Source organism: Pleurodeles waltl, chromosome 5, assembly GCF_031143425.1.
Source record: "Pleurodeles waltl isolate 20211129_DDA chromosome 5, aPleWal1.hap1.20221129, whole genome shotgun sequence".
Lineage (NCBI taxonomy): Eukaryota > Metazoa > Chordata > Amphibia > Caudata > Salamandridae > Pleurodeles > Pleurodeles waltl.
Window position 1 is genome coordinate 245,435,826 of NC_090444.1, and position 24,156 is coordinate 245,459,981.

Genomic DNA, 24,156 nt, shown 5'->3' on the forward strand with positions numbered 1-24,156 from the left:
AGGTCAGCACTTTGGGGAAACCTCACATAGGACTGCAGGTGTCGTACAAATGCATTCAGGAATCTCGACAGTATAATGCTAAACACTGGCTGTGAAAAACCTGCACCCATGCCCACTGTCACTTGAAATGAGCCCGTGGCCAGGAAATGGAGTGCAGAGAGCAACTGCACTTCAGTAGGGATGGCATGTTGATTACGATTAGCCAGTCTCAGTGCTGGATCCAGTAATGCACAAAGTTCATCAATAAGTGAATCTGTAATTGATAATGATGTGATGCTCCACCATGGTCCGCAAATCAACAAGTGGTCTGTACACCGATGGGGCCCTCCCTCGCCACAAGGGTCTGTACCTAGGAGGAGTTGAAAACACATGTGAGGAACACACATACATCTTCACACATTGTTTCTCATTCAGCACTGCTGGCATGATTGTCGACTACACAAATGCTTAGTGTATGTGACATTACAGCAACACAACCACAATGATATATCAGGACTGGTCAGGTAAGGTAATGTATATTGTCTCATGCCTATGGGTGTTTAGGGGACTATAGGGCCTGCATTGTGTTGATGAGGGTTTTACAACTGCGGAGTTGAGGCCAAAATGTCGGCCTGGGTAATCCAGAAGTGTCGTGGTGGAAGTGACCTCAAACCGCTAGCCGTTGACGTTATAGCGTAAGGCGGTGTTTACCACTGTGCGCAAATTCATTGGTTAACATGGTTGTCAATGGGCATTCTTAGCGTATTATGATCGCCGCCGGCAGTGACGGTGCACACTGCCGCGGTGCGTACGCAAACTCGTCACCCTAACTTCACTTGACTCCCTGATCTTGTTCACGCAGGTACTCCACTTATTGTACTGCTGTGTCCTCCATCTGGTCATGGAAATGGCACATGTTGTAGGGGAAAGGGCCCTGCCCTTTTCCAACAAGGAATTGGAGAAGATCATGGACAGGGTCCTGCCCCTGCACGCCAAGCTCTACGGTCAGCCAGAGGTACAGGTGAGTAGGAGGATTGGGGGGCATGGACGTGTGTAATGGTGGTTAATGGCTGCATACCTGTGTGCACGTGTGACACTGTATAGTACAGGGTTCCTGACATGCTGCGTGTGTGTTAGGCTGTTTGAAATGTCCATCCCATAGTTGACGTATAGCCAGCTGTAAATTATTGCCCATTGTCTGACCTCAGTGTTACTTTTTCTGTGTGTCCCTTATAGTAAGCACCCACCAGAAGAGGGGACTTTGGCATGCCATCGCCAAGGAGGTGCTGACCCTGGGGGTCTACAATTGGCGGAACACCCTCTGCAGGAAGAGGTGAGAGGACCTGCGGCGCTGGGCGAGGAAGATCTGTGAGTCCTAGCTGGGGAAGTCCTCCCAACGAGGAAGGGGTGCCCATCGGACACTGACCCCCCTTATGCAGCGCATCCTTGTGGTGGCGTACCCAGACCTTGATGGGCGCTTGAAAGCTTCACAGCAGTCACAAGGGGGTGAGTACATATACAATATTCTGGCTCCTTGATGGATGTGTGTGTGTGTGCGTTTGCATTTATGCTGTCTAGTGGCAGGGACTCTGACTGATGTCCATCTACATAATGGCCCCCGTGGAGAGTAGGGGTGTAGGGGTCAATTCTGCAGTACGTCAGGTCCATAAGTTCTGTGAGGAATGCCTGTAGAGCAGGGTTCTGGCCATTAGTCAGGGGCATAGCCATATGTATAGCTGTATGTGCTGCCTGGTGGAATATTTTCTGGGTGGGTGTATGTGTGAACCACTTATGTACCTCCATTCTGCTATTTACAAGTGTCTCTCCTGTTTTGTCTCCCCATCCCTGTTCTCTTGTGTGGTCTATGTACATCAGCATCATCTGGCGAGGGAGCTGAGGCACCAGCAAGTGGGGAGGCAGCGCCCCAAGGATCCTCAGAGGCAGAGTCATCCGACGCCAAGGGGACCAGTGGGTTGGAGGGCGTGGGGAGTACCACGGGGGAGGCAACTACCACTGGAGGTAATTACTCCGATACCTCCTCCAATGGGAGCTCCCTGGCGGTGCCAGGCCCTAGTGGGCTCACCCCTACTGTGTCATCTTCCGCCACCCCCATACCATCACTGCCCTTCCAGTTGCTCCCCACCGAGTTGCCCGTGCCCACTCACCCAGAAGGGTGGGTGTCTCCTTTGCCCCAGGCACCTCCTCCCCTGCCCCAGTCAGCCCTGTTGCCCTCACAGAGGAGGCTATTGACCTCTGTAGAACCATCTCTGTAGGGCAGACAACCATTGTCAATCCCATCCAGGGGATAGCATCAGAAGTGCAGCAGACCAATGCCTATCTGGAAGGCATTCAAGGTCTGGCCTACAGAGATCTTTTCAGGCTCTGGCCTCCTCTTTGATGGAAACATGGTCCCTGGTCATTCCCTCCCCCCTCCAACCACCTCTATCCCTTCCAGCACCCCACTCCCTTCACCCATCCAAAGCACACATTTTGACATGCAGGCACACACCTCAACACACAAGAAGCACACTTCAAAACACAAGCACCACACCTCCCACCACAAGCATACACACAGCCAACATACACATGCACACACACCAATATTCACTTCCCCTAGTGTGTCCACCTCTTCTGCCTCCCTGTCTGTTCCCTGTACATGCACACCGACAGGCACTGCACCCTCATTTAGTGTTGCTGACCCTATTCCTGCAGTCACCACAATAGCACACATCCATTCATGCACCCCAGACACCACACCTGCACTCATCACAACAACTTTAGTTGACACATGCAGCACACTCACCGGACTTGCAGACACCCAGACAACATCCATTTATACTGGCAGCCTGTCTTGTCCCACTGTGTCCACCCCCCTCCTCCCAAGACACTCAAACGCACCAAAACACCCACCCATCACACATCTGCCACACCTCAGCATACTGTCCAGTCACCTGCACCCACATCACTCACACCTACACCTGTCTCGACCACTCCCTCTACCTCCACTCCCACGCCTTCCTCCAGGTCCACCCTAATTGCACCTATGAAACTTTTCCTACCCGTGTTGACCTACTTGAACCCACTGGCCCATCCCGTCTTGTTCCTAAACGTGCTCACCTTCTTGCCCTGTCCACTCTTCCCACGTCACAGCCCGCCCTGTCCGCCCTTCCCATTCCTGTGCTACCTCCCCTGTGAGGAAGAGACCCCATGCTGGCCCAGGAACATCTGTTGCACCCCAGGCCAAGTCTGCTCCACCAGCTGCTGTCACAAAACCTAAGCCTCCTCCAACTTCCAAACGTAAATCTTAGCCCCTCTTCCTCCCAATCGTAAGTCCCCACCCTCACCACCCCCTGCCCCTGTTCTCTGAGGTGCCTGGATGCCCCATTGTTGCCCCTATGAGGTGGAGTACCGTTGCACTTGTGGGAGTCCAGTTGGGGCCATTGTGGCCCATTGGACTTCTTTACCTATAGACTGGCCATTAACCTTAATGCACTTCTGTTGCTCAGTGAGCAGAATAAAGGGTAATGTGTGGCCTGTGTTGTTTAAGGCACACTCTGGATCCGTGGTCTCTCGTTTCATTGTTTGAGGATGTTGGGCACACGTATTTACTTTGAGCAGGTTGGATTTGCCTTGTGTTGGGGGGTGTATGGTTTGTGCTGCTGTGAAGGGTTGTGGGAGCGTTGCAGGGTGGGTGGAGTGGGTGGGTATGTAACTGTGCCCTTTATTCCCTTGTTTAGTAGGTTGCAGGTCTTACCATCATTGTCTTCGTCGGCGGTCTAGGTCGTGGAGGTATATGGCAAGGAGCAGGGCTGGCATGATCTGCAACTCTCGATCTATGTCAGCTTCGGCGTGTTGGAGGAGTGTTTCCTTATATTTGGTTAGTTTCCACCTGGCTTTGTATGGCAGTGGTTCCCGCCCCGTAACGGATGGCGGTCTAGTGCTTCATTATTTGATCGGTGGGTAGGGCCTTTCCGTCGGCCTGTGGGCGGGCTCTGCTGTCGTTGTCGGCGAGTGGTTTTCAGGATGCCTGTGTTTCAATTGGTTCATTATTTGGCAGTTTGGACCACACGTCTGTTGGTGGTTGTTACCGCCGCCGCTGGCAGTGTGGTGTTTACCGCTGTGTTCATAATGTGGGCCTTAGTCCCTCAAGGACATCCCTTGGTTGTTAATCAGAATGTAATACTATCTTTCACCACTAGAGGGTGTCTTCACATTTTAAAACATTTTCATCATACCTTGCAACCATTTTAGCAGTAGTTCTTAAGGGACTTCATTACTGTAAAAACACCTGTAATTACAGGCTTTCATCCCTAGAGGATGTTCACCAACATAACAATCCTGCTGTTGTCACCATGCAGGCAAATAGGATTGCAGCCATGATCTTCACCAATAGAGGGTGCAGTTTTACCACTACAAAATAAACGTTCCAGCAGGGACTAGGCTTGGAAACGTGTTGGAGCCCTTGAGGGGTTATCAGATACAGATCCCCTGAAACTGAGGGTGGGGACATTAGGTAACTCCTTGAGGGGAGACTTTGCTCCTCCTGCAGCTCCCCATCAATTTATGACATGTTGGTGGTGACCCCATCTCCCTGGTCCCGCTCAGACATCCCCTAAACCAGGTTGATGACTGGTGTTGGGGTGTGCGCTGGGAGCCCACCCCTGGCCACTCCTGCTGGCTACCTGCATAGCCAGCACCTTTCTGTGCTGCAGCAGGAGCCGGCGCAGCATTTCAAATCTGCCCACTTGTAATGATATCTGTATTCAACCACTACTTCTTCTTGACCACTGACTCCATTTTGTGCCTAACTTAGCTTTAGCTACTGTCACATTAGAGGTGCAGAAGGTGCAGGTATTTTTCCGCGCACAAGTTATTCAATGTGTTTTTCGCTCATGTTTTGACTCTATTTGTTCTCTTCTCACCAAGGGCTATGACATACTATGGAGGAGCGAAAGTAAGATAAGGATGTACCAGGAGAATGTTAACGGTACAGCAAGGAGCAGCTTGGTTTTGAAAACACACCTTGGGATGTGGCCAGTCTCAACATGTTTTTTCGAAACTGACCTGAGGTAGCCAGCGTTTGAGCAACAACTCATCCAATGGGGAGAGGGGTTTCTAGAATTCTCCTTTCCTGCTTGTTTAAAGTATATAAGAGGCCAAAACCAAGCTGGAGTGGAAAAAGATTGAACTCGGGCAGGAGAGGATGGTCTCTCTCTTTCTCCACGGTTGACTGGGTTCACGACCTGTTGCTGGTAAAGAGATGAAGCAAGCAAGCCCCAAGGTAATGTACTCTTTTTGATTATTATTTCCAGCTTTGCATTGTACATGAAAATATAATCACTATACATGCAGATATATAATCCATGATTAAAGTAGTGTATTTTCGTTGTTTGTTTTTATGAGTATTATTATTCTGTTGCTGTGATTATTTTTGGAGGTGTATTTGTGTTGCTGGATTTGACTTACATGTCTCCTCTATTCGAACCTGAAACAGTGCTTTAATAAATGTATTACTCAGACTAAGAGCTCTGCATTGTTGGAATTCCTTTTGTTCCTGTTTCCTCTTACTTTAAAGTAAAGCAGTACACTTTAATTTACTGCCTTGATATATGTGTTTCTCTGATTGAGAGGGTTACATACCAGAACTTCCTTTCAGTATTCGTGTCTTTCTTCTTAGTCTGCAGTAAAGCAAAACACCGCTGCTGTAGGTAGATGCAGTGGGGTGCTGTGACCAGGCCTGCCACAGGGGGGAGTGCAGTGGCACTCCCCTGCTTCCTCTGCACCTTTGGTCCCAGTGATGGGGTCCTCGGCCTCCTCCACCGCCTTCACGGGAAATATGACAGCACTTCCCAGCTTCTGATTCAGTTACCGGCTCCACCCACAGCCAGCGGCCATCTTGGATGGGGTCCGGGATTCCACAGGCCATCTTCGCAGGGGGTGCTACGGCACCCCTGTCTTTGATTCTTTCGGGCCCCCAGGATTGGGGATGGGGCCCCTTGCTGCCATCTTTATAGAGGTGCAACAGCATTCCCTGGCTTGTTTTCTTGGTACTGGGGCCCAGGGATGCAGTTCTGGGCCCTCATTGTTGAGGAAGCGCAACAGCGCTCTCTCTCCAGCCAGCACCTTCTCGACGGGGATGCACAACGGCGCTCCAGGCTCCCTTCTTCAGGGTGGCATCCTCCAGGCCCTGGGCCACCCCAGAGGCACATTTTCGCTCAGCGGCAGAGCCCCACGTACTTTATCGCTTACTGGGAAAAGGTCAAAGGTCACTGGGCTTCACATCATGATTTTTGAGGCCCCGTTGGGCTGCTTCTGATGATCTTTGGCCTATTTTGCTTCTGGTGGCATGCCCTTGCCACCTGGAGCACTCTCGTAAGGCCTCCTGTCCTGGAGTGTTTCCAAATTGGTAGGGAGCCAGTCCCACTGACTCCCTGTCCCAGCCTTTCATCTGAGTGCCTACTTTTCTCCTGGGCAGTGCGCTCTCCCTGCGCCATGGCCCAGTCTCCAGTCTTTCCCCCACCTGATTCTCAGGGGGTTTAATAGAACCAGATTGCCTGGTTCTGAGGTGTGTCCCACTGGGTCTGGAGTAATTCAGGGGCAATGTCCTTGCACCAGTGGGCAGTCAGGGGGTTCTTCCTTCCATTTGTCCATGACGCCCGTCTTCAGTCCCAGTTCTGCAGAGAATCACAGCCAAGAGAGAGAGGCCTCCCCTTTGCAAGACCTTTGAAGTGGGGGCAGAAGTGACCAACAGGGCTGTACCTCTGGCCTACCCAGATGTGCCACATCACTTCTCCACCCCTGTCCCAACCTTCCTGCACATTCTTCTGGGATAGCTCAAAATGGAGTCTTCCAGGAGTTAGTTGCCACGTGCTGTTAGAGGCTCAGCCCCTCCTCCCTGACATTCCTGCCAGGGCCTCTCAGGCCCAGTTTCTGGCACGGAATGACAGCTGACTGATCAATGCAAGGCTCTGCTTCTGCAGCTCGACAGAGCAATAATTGTTCCGAATCCTGGGCTGAGTCAAAGAAAGATATCATTCCTGGATGACCAATAAGCTGTACAAATATGCTTTTGTAACCTACTGCATTTTTATTTTAATGCAGGTTACAGTGTGCATTGGTGTGACTCTGGAGTCTGTGGACCCTAAGGAACTGGATTTGTGCCATAGGCCAACCTTTCTCATTGGCATATAATGATGTGTCACTACAGTAAACCACACTAACTGTCCATCACATGTGTACACCCATCTCATAAGGCCTACTCCAGGTCACTTCCCACTTCACATGGTCTCTTCTGCGCCAGGCTCCCTAAGCGCAGTTCTTGGGCTGCGTATGCCAGGAAGCCTCCTGGTGCAATCCTCACATGGATGCACATGTGTGTGCACATGTGACCACGTGTCACCAGCCCTGGGCCTCCTATTCTTGCTGTGTCACTGCAGCTTTTGCTTAACATGGCAGCACCAGCGGTAAACATGTGCAGTCCACTTTACCATAGGTTTACTGTGGATGAGTCCCAAACTATGAGGCTCCCTCACAATAAAAGGTAAAGCACCAGGTGATCCAAAGTGAAAAATCAGGGCAGACGAGATAGTCAGAACCGTCCTCTCACACTCGCTGCACCCAGCTGATTCCTACGGGAAAGAAGTAGCCACCACGCATGGGTAGTCTTCACCTGGTCAGCAATAACAAATGACAAGTGATTCTAACTAGACACCTCACTTGACAATTATCTGCGACCCCCGAAACTTTACACTGGTCATCGGCCACTAGAACCACCTCCTTTCCCCAACCTAGAGATCACATTTCCCTACGGGGACCCCAGACTGCCCTAGGAACCCTCATGGTTGTAGGTTGAATGCATCTAGGTCACTACTTTCTTCCATGGTTGGACCAACATAAGGCCTCCCCTTGCCTTGGGTCATGCAATACTACGTCCCCCACTCCTTTGGAAAAGGTACAATGCCTATGCACTGCTGCCTCCACATTGGGTAGTTCTAGAACCTAATCTCTGGGCCGCTAGCTGGTCTCCCTTCTGGAGATTAGTCCAGCCACTACCCTCTTTCTTCCAGATCCCTACATCCTGAAGATGTAGACTCATTGCACCCTCAGCATGCCGCTGGAGGTCTTTACTGCCACCACCCTTTCGGTATGACTGCCTTCCCACAAGGGAGAACAGCCCACATGGAACTCTTGGTATCTCTCCCTCACATGGAAGCACCCTTGGCCCTGGCTCCTAGAAAGGACATCAGTCTGGCCTCACCAGCACACCAGCAGTGTTGAAGGAGGAGCACTGAGGGTGTCTCGTCAGACAGCAGCTCCCTCTTCCCATTTTTGGTAGCTTCACACAGAACCCACACCAGGAACCTAGACCATATCCTGGTTCTGCACTGTGAGAACAGGGCCTATGCTTCTGTCTTCTCCAGGGGATGCACTCTACCCCTAGAGCTCCACTGGAGGACCCTCATGCCCTGGGTCAGCTTTACCCAGGCCCACTTCCTTGGACCCTCCTCTGTCTCCCTGCAGCACTGTGGGAGACCCTCCAGGAGCCCTACAGATCCCAGGCTTACTTTTAAGTCCAACTTTGCAGTTTGTTTCCAAGTGGGTGCCAGCTCCAAGACCTTTTACCACTGCTCCCACTTGAACCGGGAGCCGCCTGAGGGTCTTCAGCTGGTCCATTGGACACTTCGACGATCTCAACCTCAAAATAGAAGGTGGCATTTGTGAGAGCATTTCCTGATTTTTAATGTATTTTTAACATTTTCACATTGATTACTATGATGCGTAATTACGCACATAAAAGCAACATTTTCTAAACTTTGAAAAATCATAACTAAAAAAGCACTTACCTTTTATTGATGATCGTGGTCTCAAAAATGTTATAAAAATCTGACGTATGTTTGTAAATTGGTCTTGAGTTATTTTTCTGAGTGTGTCTACATTTATTGATACTGTGAGTACAACAAATGCTTAGCACATCTCCAAGATAAGCCTAATTGCTTGCCCACACCACCACAAAAACAGAGCATTAGATGTTCTGCCTTTACCTCTGGATACCAAAGTGGGGTTGCTTGGACTCTCTGCACAGTGCACGTCATTTTCGTACTATATAGAGAGCCAGCCTCCTACACTATATAAATCTTAGGTATTACATACCTGTATGCAGAATACATTTAGGTTTGGGCATACCTTTACATGTTGAGACATACCAGAAGTTCAGGGGTTCTTTTTGTACATTGTAAGACTTACTTCACCATTTGGATATATGGCATGTGATGGTCCTTGGTGCTGCTGGGTCCAACAATACAGATTGACAGTGTTAATACTCAGATTCTCTGGGTGTTGAATGTTGGTGGGGTACATGAACAAGACAGTGGCAAAAGGAGAGTTGTGAGCATGCATGACATTGCATTTTTGTCACATTTTTTGTTTTGTGACTTCCACACTCCACTCCTCCAGGTATTCCTGTCAAGCCCTCAGGATGCGGGATGGCCAAGACCTTCTTCTCCCAGAGAAAGAGTATTGATGGGGCACTGGGAGGGCCGCCACAATCTCCGTGGTGTGCAGCTGATGCCTGGAGGCCAAGGAATGGACCTTGCCCCTGAGGTCGTTCCACCTCTTCTTCCTTTGTGTGCAGGTTGTGCATACAGCATTTACTCTGTCAACAGTTCTGTCCCACATTTCAATTTTCCTACTGATAGGAGTATGCTGGATTTGTGCTACAAACACATTGTGGCTCTACTCTCATGATTTCATCCACAATGACTTAACTCATCTTCTGAAAATCAGGGATTTTTTTGAACATGCCATGATGGAACAAAACTACGGGTGACAGGGACTTACTTAACAGGGGAAGAGCAATAGGGTGCGACTGGACAAAAGTATGCAGGGTGTTCTATGGGATGGAGAAAAAAGGGGTGAAATCTATGGAAAATAAGGGGTTGGGCTTCTGTGTTTTGAGGTGGAAACACAAAGGATTGTGGTTTGTGAAGGGGTATGTTTTATAGTGTCCTTTGCAGGTGTGTTCACTGTGCCAATGTGTGTCATCTGTTTTGTTTTTAAATCAGTCCAATGTGCAGTTGTCTGTTACTTTGCTGGCCGCCAACCACCATAGTCAGGACCACCATTGGCTCTCTGCTACAAGGGGACTGCCACAGCGACTATGTGACTGTAATAAGCTTGATGATTGGCTGCATACTGACGGCTCTAGAGGACAGACCACCTATTTCCACCGGTGGCCTGCCATTTTTGATTGGCGATCTGCAGTCCTGCCTGTATGACTCATAATAGGGTGGTCTGGAAGACCACTGGCATGATTATCTTTTCAAGACCGCCAACATGGTGGTCTGGCAGTCTGACCGCCAAAGTTGTAATGAGGCCCAGTGCAACACAGCAAGACAACTTGTTGTGTTGCATCAATTGAAGAGAGCAGGAATGGACTATATTTACTAACATATGGCACATTCCAAATCTCCCTCTATGCTGGTGCACTGAGTGCACTTTCCGGCACAAATACAATCCTCAGAAGCATTTTTCTCTTTCTACATGTGCTGCACAATGTAGCACACTTTGAAAAGGAAACAATGCATAGAAAGGAAGATTTTTCTTCCCATTAGGCCTCTGTCAGGAAGCCACAGTAAATATGGGATTGTGCAAAATCGATGGGTCGGTGCATAGGGGATGTCCTCACTCCACCCATTTAGGCCCATATTTATACTTTTTGATGCTAAACTGCGCTAACGCAGTTTAGCGTCAAAAAATTTTGCGCCGTCTAACGCCATTCTGAAGCGCCATGCGGGCGCCGTATTTATGGAATGGCGTTAGACGGCGCAATCAGACCGGCGCTGCCTGGTGTGCGTGGAAAAAAACCACGTAGACCAGGCAGCGCCGGCGTGGGGAAAAAATGACGTTAGGGCGTCTTAAAATGGCGCAAGTCAGGTTGACGCTAAAAAATCGTCTTAACCCGATTTGCGCCATTTTTTCGACGCCCAGACGCCATTTCATGACTCCTGTCTAAGTAAAGACAGGAGTCATGCCCCCTTGCCCAATGGCCATGCCCAGGGGACTTGTGTCCCCTGGGCATGGTCATTGGGCATAGTGGCATGTAGGGGGGCACAAATAAGGCCCCCCTATGCCACAAAAAAAATACAAAAAAAAAAAAAATTATACTTACCTGAACTTACCTGTACTTCACTGGGATGGGTCCCTCCATCCTTGGGTGTCCTCCTGGGGTGGGCAGGGGTGGCAGGGGGGGTCCCTGGGGGCAGGGGAGGGCACCTGTGGGCTCATTCTGAGCCCATAGGTCCCTTAACGCCTACCCTGACCCAGGCGTTAAATTCAGGCGCAAATGCGGGTTTTTTTGACCCGCCACCTCCCGGGCGTGATTTTTGCCCGGGAGTATAAATACGACGCATTTGCGTCGCCGTCATTTTTTTAGACGGGAACGCCTTCCTTGCATCTCATTAACGCAAGGAAGGCGTTCACGCTAAAAAATGACGCTCTTTCTTCATACTTTGGCGCTAGATGCGTCTAACGCCAAAGTATAAATATGGCGTTAGTTTTGCGCCGAATTTGCGTCGAAAAAAACGACGCAAATTCAGCGCAAACGGAGTATAAATATGGGCCTTAATGCCTTCCCAGTGTAAAGAAATGCAAGGCACCAATTTGCCCTACCTTGCGTTTCTCTGAACTTACGAAGCCTTGCAGAGATACAAAAGTATGTACACTGATGTCTGAGGGCCTCATTCTGAGTTTGGCAGTCCTGAGACTGCCAAACCTGGCGTGGTGGTTGGACCACAGCAATCCTGACAGTCCAACCACCAGATTGCGATCCTGGCAGTTGGACAGCCTGGAGACCGCCACCTCTGGTGGGTTGGCAGCAGTGAAAGTCATGGTCAACCACGGTGGTACTGAGTTCAGCACCGCCATACTGAACACAACTTTCCTTTCCGCCACCCTTTTCATGCCAGGGTCCCTGCCTTGAAAAGGCTGGTGGAAAGGCAATGTTGGAGGCTGAAGGGGGGGGCCAGCACTGCCCACAACATGTTGTGGGCAGTGCAGAGGCCCCCTATCAGCACCCTCAGAATGCACACTGTCTGCTATCCCAGTACTGTGTGTGACATCATTGACCTTGGCTTCCTGAGGGAGCCCAAGGCCAATGCTGCTGCACTGTTTCCCCTGGGCTAACCAGCAGAAAAGGCATAATACAACGTTTCCGACGGTCTACCCGGTGGAAACATAACACAACAGTGGTGAGGCCACTGTCTTGACGGCCACCTCACCATGGCCATATTGGAGTTGTGGTAGTTCAACTGCCCAACTCATAATCAGACGCAGAGTCTCTAGAACACTTCACCTTCCTGGGTAAGCCTTGACACGCTTGCCCTAGATATGCAGATGTGTCAAATGCCACAGAGATATATTTGGGATTCAGTTTTAGGCCCCCATACTGAAGTCCCAGAATACCGTACTCATTAACACAACGCAACTGGACCCTAGTTATTCTTTTTTGCCCAGTGAACCTTCAACCAGTTCCCAAGTGATCATAAATAATTGCATCAAAAACTCAGCAATTGGAAGTATTTAATTCAATTTAATTTAGATGATGCACATCATCATTGTGATAGATGTTACCTATTCTTTCAAATTGCGTTAAAAGTTGTCATGTTATTTTTTAATTTCAGTTTGTACCAACCCGCAGTGTTTGTGATAATGCAAACGTCTACATGTTTAACCTTATTTCTAATTAACAACACTACTTTTATTCTGTTTTTTTGCATCACAATTAACAGAAAAAATGTTTATATTTAACTTATGTCCTGTGTATTTTGCACATTGGTTAATTATTATTTGCAATTTGCTTGGTCAGGTTTAGTAAACTAAACTAATAAATCAGTTATCTAACATGATAATGATGTCTTCCACTTGTTTAAGTTTGGGCTCGCTATTTGGCTACTGTTATATTTGCAACAAAAGGACTTGGGGATCCCAGTAAAGAATGTGTAAACACTAAGGGGGTTATTCTAACTTTGGAGGAGGTGTTAATCCGTCCCAAAAGTGACGGAAAAGTGACAGATTTACCACCAGCCGTATTACGAGTCCATTATATCCTATGGAACTCGTAATACGGCTGGTGGTATATCCGTCACTTTACCGTCACTTTTGGGATGGATTAACACTCCTCCAAAGTTAGAATAACCCCCTAAATATAGATTTATAGGTATATCATTATTCTCATCAAAACACAGAGAAAGCTCCAACTAAGTATGTCAAACGCTTTCTAAACATTGACTAAAATTACAAGGAATGGTGTTTAGCTCCTTTGGGGGGTTTCAATCATAATAGTTACCTGTTTAAGTACCTGTTTGTTTATAATAAATCTGTGCTGTTCCTCACCTATTATTTCTGTTAAAGTGGTCACATTACGGGTTTGGCAGTCGGACAATCCAACCGCAAAAACTTGCGGGGATGAAGCGGCCATCAACCCGGCTGCCTCACCCCCATCGTATTACAATGTTCCCACTGGACCGGCTCGAGAGAACATCGTATTACAACATTCTTGTCAATCAGCCCTGCGGCAAAAGTGCTACGGAATTGGTCTCAGCTCCCTTAAAGGAGCCAAGCTCAACAGCGTAACACTAGAGCACCCTGGGAATGTACACTGTCATAGGCAGTGCGCATTCCGAGGGTGCTGGGCAGGCAGGCCCCTGCACTGGGTTTCTGCCAGCCTTTTCATGGCAGGGACCCCATCATGAAAAGTCTGGTGGAAACTGGACTCATGATCAGCGCGGCAGCGCTAAACTCAGTGCCACTATGGCTGACCATGACTCAGACCGCCGTCAACCCATCGTGAACCATGGTCCTGGTGGGGATGGTGCTCTCCTGGCAGTCCAACTACCAGGGTTGTAATGTGGCAGTCGGACTGCCAGAAGTGCAGCGGTTTGACCACCACCACTCATTGCCAATGTCATAATCAGGCCCTTAGTCTCCTTACAGTAACTGAGGAATACATCTTTGAGTAATTATTTAATTGGTTCAACATTATTCACAATATTGGTTCTTCTTTCCTGAATATAAACACATAGGTATAATTCAATTGTTCCAATAAAATAAGATATTCCCAATAAACCTAACTGAATTAGACAGGTTTAATGTTATGTATATCAGTGAATAGTAGCTATAACATTTATTAGGCAAACCATCTAGACCCAAGCGAGCTGATATGAGAGTACTCCATCAGGATGGCAGAGGACATTTCCTCTGACATCCTGATGGACCTCTGTCTGTCAAATTTAAAGTTGTCCTTCAGTCCCATTGACAATTCTTAACATTGGCAGGTCACAGCAGTTTCTGTCAGTGTTGTGAAAGTTTGATGGATGGTTCCATTGAAAATGGCAGCCACCTGGCAATCTTTCACAAAGTCTTTCCATTTTTAAAAAACAAACTCCAAAAGTGGTAGTATGGTTTTAAAGAAGTAAAACTAATGATCCCCCCCACTTCATGACAGTTTTATCCAATGGTGTGTAGGCCATTATTTCTTTTAAAATTCCCTACCACCAGGTGACGGACAGTAAAAAAAACATATTACTCAATCCACTCCAAACAGTGCGAACAATGTTATGTTAACCTCCGATGGCCTGTACTTTTTCAGGCTGTCGGAGGAGTTTGTCGGAGTGGGCTTTCTCATCAAATTACTTAATCGTAATGTCCTCCCTCCTTTATGTCTGAAGGTAGACCCCAAATTTGGCAGAGAGGGTACTTTGTCTTCATCTAAATCATCCCCACAGTCTTTCTTATTAGCTAGGTCTTTAGTATTACCTACTACTTCTTGAAAAGGAAACTGTTGCCACACTAGGATAGTGTGGGAACTCTTTTAAACAAAAAATTACATAATATTAGGACTTTAAATAATATTATTCATTTTGGAAATATATAAACAATAAAATATATGAAAGTGAAATAAATCTATACTATTATTATTAATATGTAACATATTTTTAAGTTAGTGGGCTATGTTTTAACACTAATGCAAATTAATATTGTGTGTGTGATTGGATTTAGATTTTTTTTTTAAATATGTTTTATATAAGTAGTATTTTTGTAAATCCATTTTTGTTAATAATTGTGAACCACCCAATTGTATATACTCATGGCACACAATGTTTGTTGGACAGAAGTTAGATAAGATAACATGCCACCCTGTAGTGATATTTATGTTTTGACCACTTTGTTGCCTAGCAATACACCATCACATTAGTTACCATGTTAAAAGCTACAAGTAGTTTTCCACATTGTACTGTGCCCATGTTTTTATTTTTTGTGTTCTTTCCCACCAAGGGTTTAGGCTGATAAGAATGTACTAAGACGGCAGGGAACAGACTTGTTTTGAATTGGCACCTTGGGATTGTAGCCTAAGTCCCGATGTGTTATTTTCAAAGCTGGCCTAAAGCAATCAGCATTTTTTGAATAAAGAAACTTCTGCAGTGGGAAGGAGGTTCTAAAATGTTGCTCTCTTGTTTGTTCAAAGTATAAAAGGCCGAGACTAGATAGACCGGGACAGAGAGTGTTTGCAGATCTCAGGTATATCCAGGACGGTGGAGTGTGTCATCCTTCCCGTGAGGATAATTGATCTCTCTACTTGATCGATTCTGGGATCTGGCGATCTGATGCTGAATAGGAGGAAGATGAAGCAGTGATACCCTTGCCTCATGGTGATACATGTGTTTAAAATCATTATTTGCTTTGCATTATAATATAGATGCATATATTTGCTGTGTATATTGCAGTGGAGAATCATTTGTACATGTTTTCATTTCGTTGATGTGACCATTTTTAAATGTGTGCTTTCAGCATGCTAATCTTTTAGGAACCGTGTAACGTGACATAATAAATGTCTTCTTTGGACTAAGGAGTGCATTCCAGAGCTTTTTGTCAGTGCATGAGTGTTTCATCTCGGTCATTAGTGAAGCAAAACACACACCCAAATATAAACACTAACCTGAATGTTTTTCGAACTGTAGTTAGAACAATAAATATGCTCCTACCCCCTCAATTATATGCAATTGCCCTAGTGTTTGCTGGCAGGGACTTGGAATAGTAGAAATGCTCACAATTATATGCTCTTACCCCAGTTATTTTTAGATTGGCGTTAGAATAGTGATTATATCTCCCTCAGATATATTCACATTCCATGTTGTGTTTGCAAGACTGGATTTAGGAGAGTAAAGTGAATTTGACACTTCTCAAATATATACCTTTCACCCAATGCTAGCTGGTCTGTAATTAGAATAGTAAATCAGACCCCACTAAATATATGTGTATTTGCCAGTGTTAGTTGGGTAGCAGTTACCGAACCTAATTAATAGATGCAGTTTTTTCAATGTTAGTTGGACTGGACCTGGAGCAGTAAATCTGCAACCCACCAACATATATAACATATTCTCAATGTTAGAAGAGCTAGAGTTAGAATAGTAAATCTGACCTCTCCTAAAAGATGTTGTTTCCACATTGGTAGCCAGATTATATCTTCCTCCTCAAATATATGCATTTTCCCCAATGTTAGTTGGACTGGAGTTAGAAAAGTGCATGTAATTCCACAATTTGAAGTTTATTTCTTTATATATTTGTTTACACTTTTAAGAAGTGATTTTAAATTTCTTGTTGTTTTATATTTACTATAGATTTTGTGTAGCTTTGTTGTTTTATATTTAGTTTTTTTTATTTCTGCCATGAATTAAACAAATATTTTTTTTAAATATTTTTATAAATATGCATTTAAAAAGTGTTATTTTAAGGTATGCATTTTGTGCAGTTCTTAAACACATATTCTAAAATCTTAGGACTAAATGCATGAAGATATGTCATTTTATTTTGATTTTTATATTTACAAAAATTAGGTTACATTTTTGTAAAATTGACATATGAAGTTTAAATTAAATATGTCAGAATATAAACAGTTATGCTATTTTGTAATATATATATAAATTAAAATAAACATTGTTATAGAATACTCACAAAATAAATGTACTCTAATTAAGTAAAATATATTTTGAAATGTATTGCATTTTTTTAAATGTAGAATTACGTGGAATTATTCTTAGATAAACACATACAATACATTTAATATTTTTAATTTATGTTATCAATACACTACAGTTTATTGTCTGACATTCTTATTAAATCTAATGTCAATATCACAACTCATTATTTTTGTAATCTATATTTTAAAGTATTCATTTTTAAACTTTAGTTATATTTGTTGGTTGATATATTCAAATTGCATTTTTTTTAATTGTAATTGGAACAGGGTTCTCAAAAGTTTGGTAGTCGATGTTTTGACATGGACATTTGGTAAGTCATTGTTTTTGTAGTTGCCTACAATCATCTTTAAACACGTTCAATGCAAGAGAAACATTATATAACTTTTAAGTGAACATATTTCTCTATACTTCAGGCTTCTGTTGTGTGACTTAGATCTTTAATCACACTTTTATTCATTGACAATGTATGCCATACACCTTATTTCCTAAAGTATTCAATTTACTTTCTACTCAAGCATAGCCCAAAATGGACCCTGCTTTAATGCAAGAGTTAGTTACAACATCCTTAAGGCCACCTGGGTCCATTTTCACCACTCAAGCAACTGCTATGACCATATAGTCCATACACACCACAGCACCCTCTGAAGCCTGACCTCATCAAATCTTCAATAAAGTACTGGATTCCATCAGCACAGCCCTCAACCGGGAATGACTCAATCAATGGGGCCACCCTTTCAGACACAACAATACTCTCCCTTAGCCAACCAAAAAACACTAGCCAACTAATGGCCCACCCCCCTTCTACCCTACCAGGCATAATTCATGGAAAAGAACATAAACATCACCAACATGGATGACATCCATCTGATCATGGACATAGGAGACACAGCTACCCTCATCCTGCTGGACCTTCAACAACGTCTTCCACCCCATCCTCACCAAAGGACTGCACAAAGACAGCAATTAAGGACCCTCACTGTGTTGGATCTGTTCCTTCCTTACAGGCTGCACCTATTCAGTCAGCCTAGCTTTTTTCTCCTCGACTTCCGCCAATCTCATCTGTGGAGTTCCACAAGGATCATTGCTTACCCTCACCCTTACCCTCACCCTGTTCAACACCTATATGACCTCACTTATCAGTATCATCCATGGCCACAAAGTCAATGTCATATCCTCAGCAGCTCATTCTCTCCCTCTCTAAGTAGACACCAAACACCCTAACCAGCTTCTCGACCTGCATGATCAAAGTCACCAGAATGATGAAAAACAACTATCCCAAGCCATTTTGTTTTGCCAGTGATCGTGAGTGAAGCTGCTTCACGTGTCGATTTTCTACTCAAGAAGCAGGTAAATCAACTCAAAAATACCTTTTCAAGTTGAAATTCTACTCAAATGGACAGTTCAGGTTCTTTTTTGGTGCGAAAAGCATTCTTTTATATTTTACTTTATTTTCAACTGGTAGGACATGCCCCAGAGCCTCCAACTTCCTCTTACTGTCCAGCAAGCTCCTCCCACAGCTTTGTCCATCTCCTGATCACTTTTTATTTGGCTTTCAAGATAAAAAGATCACTCTCTTTGTCTGCAATTCCTACTGCATATATATTATTGGATTTTAAGGACTTTGGGCCTCATTAGGAGTTTGGCGGTCCCATGATGGGACCGCCAAACTCCCGGGGAGGATGCTACCGGCATGGCAGTGGCGTGTCCCCCCTCCTATTACAATGTTACTGCCGGTCTGACCAGCGGGAACATTGCAATAGAACATTCCTGCCGGTCAGACCGTCAAGAACAGTACTACGAAATAGCACCCAGCTCCCCTAAAGGAGTCGAGTGCTATCTCACAGCACCAAGGGGGCCAACCCCCTCGGAATGCACACTGACTGCAAAGTAGACAGCGCACATTCCGATGGTGCTAGGAAGGGGGGCCTTTCATTGCCCATGTAATGTTTAGTGCAGGGGCCCCACTGTGGCCCGCAGCACACCCTCACCATTAGCCTTTCCATGCCACTCAGACCGCCATGGAAAGGCTAGCGGTGAGGGGAGTTGTAATCAGCCAGCTGAGTTTACCATCGCCCTGGCTGAGCACAACTTTGACTGCATCATGCCGTCAGGAACTATGTTTTTGGCGGGGACGGCAGTCCCCTGGTGGGTTCACCCACCAGGGCTGTAATTGGGCAGTTGGACCACCTGGAGTGCGGTGGTCTGACCGTCAACATGAGTGTGGCGGTCATTGGACCACCAAACTCATAAGGAGGCCCTTGGTTTTTGGGACATCACAACAAGTAAGTTCAAAAGCATTTGGATGAGGGTGTTGTTTGATAGAGAGCATGCACCAGTATTTTCATTTGTACTTTTAATAACTTTTTTTTATTTGATTGTGTGTGTGACGGGTGGCCTGGAGATGCAGTAGGGGCCTAATAGTTTTTGTTTTGCTTTTATGTTTTTATTTTTTATAAGGAAAAAAGATTGCACAGTTCACTACATTTTCTCCATGTTTATCAGATTTGCACTATTCATTTGTTTTACCATGTGGCCTGTCTGCCCACAGGCCATCCAGCCAGTACTAGTGATTGGTTACAAGTAACATCTGTTTCTGTGGAATATGTTGCTTTAAAACATCTATGATTTAGGTCAGGGATGTGGTTGCATTACATGAAAAATGTGTTCTTCTTTTGTGTTTCACTTTTTTTCTGCAAAAAGTATATTTTGGTTGGGTAATAATATCATGCCTTGGGAGGATGTTTGTTGTTGTAACAATCTACATGTGTTCTCAATGTCTCCTTGTTTGCTGTTGTTGTTTCACTATGTGGCTGGTAGCCATTTTGTCTAACCAGTCAGTGTGCTTCTGCCATAGGCCTGTATGTGTTCTTTGTTCTCCATGCCTCCTTGCTTTCTATTGTTGCTGCTTGACCATGTGGTTGTCAGCCATTTTTAGCCTGCCACCCAGTCGATTAATCCCTTTTTTCCAGTTTTCAAACACATTTTCTATGGACATTGATAGAAGAGGTCTATGCCATTTTTGTTCATTTTTTAAACTTTTTTTCCCTGATATCAGTTTACTGTTCTTGAGGATCATTGTGTATGCATGAACAGTGTTTATAATATTATATGCATTTTTTTCATTTTTCCCTGCACCTTCTTGCTGCCACATGGATTTCTGATAGTCCCTAGTGATACGACTCCAATTATTTTTTTTATATGTTCCCTCCACACCCTGCCTGCCATTAGTCTTCTTCTCTTGGCCATAAACACACATCAGCATTTATTTTTTAATGATTATTCCATCTTCCCTGCACCCCTTCCCAGCCATAGGCGCACACCGGCATTAATTTATTTATGATTATTGCATTTTTTCCTGTGTGCCCTGCCTGCCAGAGGTGCACACTAGCATTCATAATTTAAGGATTATTACATTTTCCCCACACTCCCTGCCTGCCACAGGTGCACACCAGCATTCATTTTTTAAGGATGATTCCATTTTCCCCACACACCCTTCCTGCCATAGGGACAAGGTAGCATTCATTTTTAAGGATTATTCCATTTTCCCTGCACCTCCTGTCTGACATAGGTGCAGATTGGCATTAATTCATTAAGGATTATTCTGTTTTCCCCATACCCCCTATCTGCCATAGGCACACAGCAGCATTCATGTTTTAAGAATTATTCCATTTTCCCTGCACAACCCCCACCCCCATCTGCCATAGGCACTTAACCCGTGGATGCACATAAAGCAAAGAGTTCTGTATTTGTTATCCTGATTGAAATATTATGTTATGACATGAATTGGAATCCATACACTATTTTTGCTAATTATTTGGGATAACCTCACTAAATTATATTGTCTGTACTATGAATAATTCAAACTGCAAAAATGTCACATTTCACTAAATGTTTTTCTTGTTTGTTTGCTTTAAAGTACACAAGAGACATCACCCACAGTAGTGCCGCACTAAAGGCTGGCATAAAGTAAGGTGACCACAACACGTGCCCCCTCAGCTTCTGCAGCTGCATGCCAACAAACAAAGCTTGAAGATGGCCCCAAAGAAAGGTGCTGCCAATAAAGTGGCCAGTGGGGAGGAGAAGAAGAAGCTACCATCACTGGCTAGCTGCCCTTCTCCTTTTTCAGGTAACATCGTGTGCCTGCTGCACTGTCCTACAGGCAGCAAGCTGGGATCACTACCCCTGCATTAACAACAGCACCACCCAACGCTAAGCCAAAGCCCATGTCTCTCAGCGAGGCAGCTACTGCAATCATGGTGATGAGCAGTGAGTCTGAATTGGACTTGTCCCAGCCGCACCAGGAACAGCAGCCCGAAATAGTTCTTACTGAAGTAGGAGCAGAACAGGAGGTTAGGCTTTCTGCTGAGCAAGATATACCACTTCTTCTTGAAACATTGCCTACCCAATCTCCAGCAAGAAAAATAAAGGGTAATCCACCATCTTCTCCAAGCACCTCTTCTGATGATCTGGGCATGGATTGAACCCTGACTGAGTCCAAGGCTCGCCACGAGAGGCAAGAGAAAAGAAAAGTTCCTGAAAGCCTTAGAATTATGGAAGGGGATGAGGAGGATGCGTGCTGCAAAAGGGGCAAAAGTTAACATCTTCAAGCAATAAGGCAGACCTAGTCTGTGTTGTTCCCACTCATGTAGTAGGGTATTGTCCGGGTGTTAGAAATGGGGTCTTTGGTTGGCAGTCAGGTGACCCCCTGTCCAAGCAAGGACCCTCACTCTAGTCAGGGTAAAGGAGAATCACCCTCAGTTAACCCCTGCTCACCCTCTTGGTAGCTTGGCGCGAGCAGGCAGACTTAGCTTCAGAAGTAATGTGTAAAGTATTTGTACTGACACACACAATAATACAGTGAAAACCTTACAAAATGGACACTACGCCAGTTTAGAAAAATAGGTCATATTTACCTAAATCAAACAAGACCAAAATGCAAAATCCAACATACACAAGTCAAGATCTGAATTTTTTCAAAAGAATAAGAGTCTTAGGGCCAGAAGTAGCAAACTTTTGCGAGTCGCAAATGGCCCGAATCGCAATTTGCGACTCCGCAAAATCGGAAATGGGATGCAAAAATCCCATTTCCGACTCGCAAAATGCGACGCAAGCCTTTACCGACTCGCAAAATTTGCGACCCCATTTTGCGACCCGCAAATAGGAAGTCGCAATTTGCGAGTCGCAAACCATATGCAATAGCAACTCGCAAATTGCGGCTAGTCTCAAAAAGCCCATTTTGCACTTCCAATTTACCACTAACCCAAAGCAGGTGGTAACCATTACCAAAGTATAAAAGGTGACCCAGAAGGCATCTGGGTTACTCAAGATGGTGGAGATATACCTGATAGCAGTGAGGAGGAGAGCCCACGCCGCCCAGCAGAGGAGGAGGAGGAGCCAGAGACAGGAGAAGATATACAGAACAAGGCAGACACTCTTCCAGCAAACTGAGGAGGAAATATATGATAAATATAGACTTAGCAGCGCAGCTATACTAGATCTAATAAAATTACTCAAACCACAGCTAGAACGCCAGACTGTGCACGGCTGCGCCATCCCTACGCATGTGCAAGTGCTATGCTCACTGCACCTCTTGGCCTCGGGTAGCTATCAGGGGGTCATTGCTGTGGCAGGTGGGGTATCCCAAAGTGCACTCTCACGGTTCTTTAGGGCATTCCTAGACGCCTTACTCACACACATGTCCCGATACATATACCTACCCAGGAATGAGGCAGAAATCAACAGCACCAAGTTGGAATTTTACAGGATTGCCACCATGTCATAGGGTGTGTAGACGGGACACATATACAAATATGCCCTCCTGCAAACCTGGAATATCTGTTCCGCAATACGAAGTGTACCCACTCACTCAACATACAGGTGGTATGTGACGCCCATTATGTCATCACTGACATGGTTGCCAAATTTCCAGGGTGTACTCATGACTCCTACATTTTTAGGCACAGTGGGATACACCAACGCCTGGAATGTGGGGAGTTTGGAGACAGATATCTCCTACGTAGAGCTGAATACACCTTGAAGACATGAACACAGGTCAATGTGCAAACCACCCATGCCTTGCTAACATTGTACATTTTGTGCCAAACAGGTGACAGTGCATATGCACTACGTCCATGGATACTAACTCCGTACTTAACACCCAGCAATGATTCCGAGAGGCGATACAACAGTGCACATAAGAGGACCAGGAACATAATCGAACGTTCCTTTGGACTGCTGAAAGCAAGGTTCAGATGCCTCCACCGAAGTGGAGGTGCCCTCCAGTATACCCCAATAACAGCTTTCAAAATAGTTGTTGCATGTGCTATCCTGCACAACATTGCCACCAGACATGGGCTACCTCTCACCCCTGAAGACCCAGATTCTGAGGATGAAGAGCAAGAGCTACCACATCGCCATCATGGGGATAGGAGCATCGCAAATCAAGGCAGACTGAGACAGGAACACATTGCAAACCAATACTTTGGAAGGTACGTGCTCACTTTTACCATACTCACCAATGTCACACACAAAGAGTCCAGGTGTTAAGTGGAAAGAACAAGTGATTTAATAAGTGCAAATAACAAAACTATGTACAATAGGAACAGTTCAGAGGCTTCAATAGTCCACCTGTCATGGGACACATTGACGTCATGTGCCCCAACCCCAGGACTGTGTGGAGCTCAAACCCTACGGCGGGCTCGGCCAGCCTGGCTGGTACTAGGGGGGTCAGCAGTGCCCTGCCTTGTGCTTCCACTGCGAAGCACCCTGGTGTCACCGGTAGAGACACTGCTGACAGTGGAGCCCTCCTCACTGTCCTGTGGCGTGTCGCCTGTGCCCCTGGCCACCTGCCGTGCCTCCATGAGGTCCATAGCATGGCTGAGACGGCCCAGTCCCCGTGCCACGTCACCAGCAAAGTGGCCCATGTCCACCTGGAGGCTGACTGTGCGCCTAGACAGACCTGTTGTGTTCACAGCCAGCCTTACTATTGAGGAGGACATCCTGCCCAGGCAGTGCAGCAGCTGGCGGTCCCTGCGCTGTGCACTCTCAGTCTGCGTTAGCAGTCCTGCCACTAGTTGGCGCATGGAGAGTGCAAGGTCACCCATGTTGGTACTGATCACCTGCAACTCCGAATGTACCAGCTGCA